The sequence below is a fragment of the Trachinotus anak genome, unplaced genomic scaffold (genome assembly GCF_046630095.1).
Source record: "Trachinotus anak isolate AG129_WGS33_773 ecotype Australia unplaced genomic scaffold, CSIRO_AGI_Tana_v1 ptg000025l, whole genome shotgun sequence".
NCBI lineage: Eukaryota > Metazoa > Chordata > Actinopteri > Carangiformes > Carangidae > Trachinotus > Trachinotus anak.
The window spans coordinates 19994143-19999410 of record NW_027273876.1 but is presented as its reverse complement, the minus strand read 5'-3'; positions in this window follow the sequence as shown (position 1 = coordinate 19999410).

Below are 5268 nucleotides of genomic sequence, written 5' to 3'. Positions count from 1 at the left end.
CCAAGAAATGAGAAGCAACTTAAAAAACACAATCATGGATTGTATGAAATAACCTATGTGAAATATAAAGCATGCAGCAAATAATAAGAGCAGCGGCTGAAAGATATCTCGGCTACATGTATCAGCCTGCACATCTGGGCAGATTCGGTCGTCTGGTATTGGATGACAGTCCAAAGACTTTCTGCGCCAGATTTGGTTCAGATATGGAAGAAGCATCTGACAATCATGGTGTATATGGGCCAGATTTGGGCAATGAATCCAGGCGTATACTGGACCAGCAGAAAAATAAAGAAAGCATGGGGCCCAAGTATGAGCTGGATTTATTCTGTCTCTACTCTCTATCCGAGGCTTCACTGTTAAAAAGTATAAATGTTATGTCCGACTAAACTAACTTTTTCACAGCTTGGATTGCTTCCCAGTGGTATCCCTAAATAATAGGTGATCCTAAATTATCAATTAATTATATAGGCATTTACAGTGAAATGAATATAAATGCTAAATATACAATATATAAACATTCATCCCTTGAAGATCATCTGAAAAGAATAGGTTTGCTTGTAAATGATAGAAATGGCTTCAGAAAAGCTGGAGCATGTATCAATCATTTACAATCACATAAGTTGTTAGAATTAGAGAATTAAACAAAATAGAACTAAATGGAGACCTTCTTTAATAGAAATTGTACATTTTAGGTGTAGTAGATGGAATCTCTTTGTTAAGCACATGTTGCTTGTGTTCAGCTCACCGAGTTTAGAACAGGGTGGTTTCCATAAAAGGTTGGTGTGCAGTGAAGTGCTGTGTTGTCACCAACACTGTCCTCGGATTGTGATTCTTCAGATGTTTGAAAGTGGGGATTAAATTAGATTTTTTGATCACCTGTATTCTAGTTTATGCAAATTATGTAATCTTAAATGCAGACCAAAATCAATAGAGTGTGCTTAATTCTGTTGCTTGGTTCAACAGAGATGTCATATACCATCCAATACACCGTAATACCCTAAAGGAGGCTGTTAGTGTTTTAGTTTATTCAACAGGTAGTAGAAGGTTACACAGTTCTACTACCTGTTGAATAAACTAAAACACTAACACTAATAAACTCCATTGACATGAAAACATAAGTGTTGTGTCTGTTCTGTTTCAGATGTTGATGCTAACACAGTTCATTACAGAACACATAAGCTTTCCAGTCATAGAAATCAGAGATGGATATTGGGAAACTCCAAATATCAGACATAAATGTGAGACAACTCAACCAAGGAACAGTCTTTTGAAAATGCAGCTGCCTACTTCAAAGATCTTTAATTGGGACATTTAACATGAACATCTCTTGCCTGGTGCAGTGAAATCTTTATTTTGTATGATTAATTCACAGATTGCGGTCTAATATTCATGATGTTAAGTGCAAATTGTTCCTGATGTTCCTGACGTCTTTTGTTGTTTAGTGCAATTCTAAATTATGTACATATAGTCTGGTGAAAAACAGAGCTTTACGTGAGGCAGAATTTAAGTGGGAGTCAAACATCTCTGTGTATTTATGTTTAGGTACATTACCATCACTTATAAAAACAAGTGTCTAACTACCCTCCCTGGAGATAAGAATTTGTCTATGTGATTTAGGTGAGTCTGAAAATAAAATCCTTTACATGTTTTGTTGCTCACTATATGATGATTATATGTACCTTGTGATTAGCTGTACCTTTGTTTCTGATGAGTTCTTCTGGTTATGTTATAACTAACTACCTATGGAGCCATTCTATGATAGGAGAAGCACAGATGTAGCTAATAACATTAATGATGATTCATTTCCATAAGTGTTCCATTAAGCCATTCCAGTGAACCAGAATGCATTTTTCAGTAGCCTACATGATAATTAGCATTATTAGTTAATACTGTTAATTAGAGAAGGTGGGGGTGGGGTCTATCGTTGCAGCCTTATTGTACAGACGAAGTAGACGGTGAGAGCAATATAAGCAGTGGTATACATGCAAAAATTGTTTGCCAGTGGGTAGTTGGATTTGCTGTAAAGGCTGTGAAGCTCAGCATTCACTGAGCAGTGTGACTCCAGGAGGCACTGGATCATCTGTGGGACGCTGGACCTGATATGAATGTGAAACAGCAAAAGGAACGCAGCAGAGGGATTCTAAGGAACAACAAGTCCCCAGCAAAGACATATGGCTGTTCCAGTGGGGGGGGTGGGGGGGTGGGGTTAGAAGATCTGCTTAAAGATAACAGTCTTTAGTTTCACAGTCATATGTGCAGTCTGAAAAGGTCAAGTTTGTTACAAAGAATCAGCTATATGTGGGTTGTTCCTAATCAGCCATCAGGAACCTCATCACAGTTAAACAGAAGTGTATCTGTGATCAGCTGTGAATGACTTAATGTTTCCACTTAATGTCTCATTTCATTAAGCAGCTTATTTAACTAATTTCACTTCTGTGTGCATAAAAATAACATGGACATGACATATGTTACAGATTATAATTATAGAATATATTTCATGAGGGCAGCAGGAGATGTGTTCTATTATTCAACTGGACGGCATAAAACATCTCAACAATAAGCTGAGATGTTTCGAAATCCAGAGCATTAGTTCAGTTACTTTATGATTGCAGGCTCTAGATAATATTTCAGTAACATATAGCCACTTAGAATACATCTGATAGTGTGATTGACTCCACAGTGAGTTAACATACTTGGATTCTTGTATTTAACATCACTGTAATATTTTAATTGCATGCATACCTTGTGATTTTATCCCTGTTCATCTTTTATCAGTTTATCATGTAGTAATATACTGTATGTTGTGCTATAGCTACTCAACAGCGAGACTAGATATTTTTCTCTTTTATCGACCAGAGTAACAGTATTATGGTACAGTATAGTGATTTGAATCTCCTCAGCTGTCTGCCTCTGGTTTGTTTTTGCTATAAACAAGTTATTGGACTGTGTATTGACAACTAATAAATCAACTAAAAAATCCATTAGAGTCAGAGACAATCTGTTCTCACACTATAACCATAATTAACGGATAACAGTAGGATATTAGATTTTGGGGGGATTTTGTTTGGATGATGACTATAAAATGCTATTTTTCCATGTAAGTTTTCCATATGATAAAAATGATTTGAGGGTCTGACATCCAATTATCTCTCCTGAGAAAGTACCTGTCATACTGAGATTTACAGCCTCCCTCACCATCATTCCAGATGAGTCCACATACCCCCATGTCCCTAATTGCACTGACAATTACACTTATCTGTTGGAAAATTCTTGTTATCACTCTAATTGGCCTAAAGTCCCATAAACACAAATACTGGCATCAGTAAACAGATTGCGGTTCTGTTTACACTGAGATGAGGTGCTGTTCAGTCCGCTCTCCTGCTCATAACAACATAATGAGAATGTTTACGTTTTAGGCCTACATATGCAATGTAATGGTCTGATTTAGCTTATGATGAGTTCAACACTGAGGGCCTAGACCTGCATGTACCATACTCATCATATTATTTCATCATCAGCACCTGAAGCATTTCATTATGAAAACTTACCTTATACAACTTTACCTTCAAATAAACAGCACTTAATATTGGCTCACTGCTGAAACTGAGTAATTTGTAGACTCCCACTTCATACAGTACATTCTTACATTTGCAGTATTCACAGGTTTTTGCCAGGTTTTGAAAAATAAAAGTCACAGAAAAAGACCCTCAGTTCTGAACTAGTTTCACAGACAGAAAATAATAAGGTGCTCCTGAAATTGAAGAGAACAAAAAAGTATTGACTGTGATTCAGCAAATGAAGGTGTTTATTAATACATAATTGATTATCAGTGGAATCAGATGATATATTAATACATTACACCTTACTTGTCCTACTCTAGCAGGAGTCTATATGGTATATTGTTTTTTTCAAGCCAACATTTGCCTTTGTCCTTGCAGGTAACAGTAATCCTATTTTTTGTCATCCTGCAAATCATTTATTGGATGTTCCTTGTTCAATTACTTTAAAGTCAATGACTTTTGTTAAACAATAAACAGATTTTGTAGAAAAACTGTCAAACTATCAAGTAAGTATTGTGTTAGTATCTGTTACAAGCATTGTATTAATATGTATTGAAAAATGTCTGTTCATATTTTATAGCGAACCCAATGTTGCCATGTTAACCACTGACATTAATGCACTGAAAAGTTGTGATCACAAATGAGTAAATGATGGCAATACATGAAAATATTTTGTTTGGTCAATTTTATGAACAGGTGGATATTGTATCACAAGTAGCATCTATTATCTGGATGCTGAAAAGTGTTTTCTAGCAGACAAAGTCATTTTAATGGAAGCAGCACAGCAACATGACAGCTGTAGTTAGTTATTCTCACACTGCCATTTAGTTAGTTTATTTGCATCTCATGCTCACCATTTTCTATCAACACACACACACAGCAGTGTGTGTGTGTGTGTGTGTGTGTGTGTGTGTGTGTATGTTGATACAAAATGGTGAGTATGACATGTGAAATAAATAAAGGAAAAGGCAGTGTGAGACTAATTACAGCTGTCATGTTTTTGTGCTGCTTCCATTAAAATGACTTTGTTTGTTAGAAAACACTCTTCAGTATCCAGATGGTAGATGTGTGTGTGTGTGTGTGTGTGTTTGTGTGTACTTTTTTCTTCTTTTTGCAATATTGTCCACCTGACATTCATGCCAATAAAGCATATTGACTTGAATTGAGCTGAACTGACTTGAACTGAATTCAGGAGACTGCTGATCCGATGTTAGTCTGTGAACTCTCTTTTTAATTTAAATTTTGTGTCTGAAAACGCTTGTGTCCTCATGCATGAGTTCAGCTCAGAGAACTGTGGATACTTGGATCACTTCATGCTGGCTGTAGTGTGGAGGAGAGTGATTAGCTCAGAGACCCTATACTAATTCCTGACAATAATGATAAATCATTTTAATATCCTGAACTGTTACTGATTCTAATTTTTAGTTTCAGACAAATGAACAGCACCACCTGTTGGAAGACCAGCAACATGGCATGGTGCCAGTGTTTCTCCAGATTTTAGCTGCAAATCATGTATAATTTTTTTTTCATGGAATAAACACTGTGTGGTTTTAGATTTTCAGATTTTTTCCAGCCATGAGTTCCATTAATTCCATTAAATCCCAGTATTTCTTTTTTCTTTTTTCTTTTTTAAGTTGCATTCTCTTTGCATTGTCTTGTAAATCAATGTAGACTTTTATAAACTTGTGTATATGGATGTAAATTATAA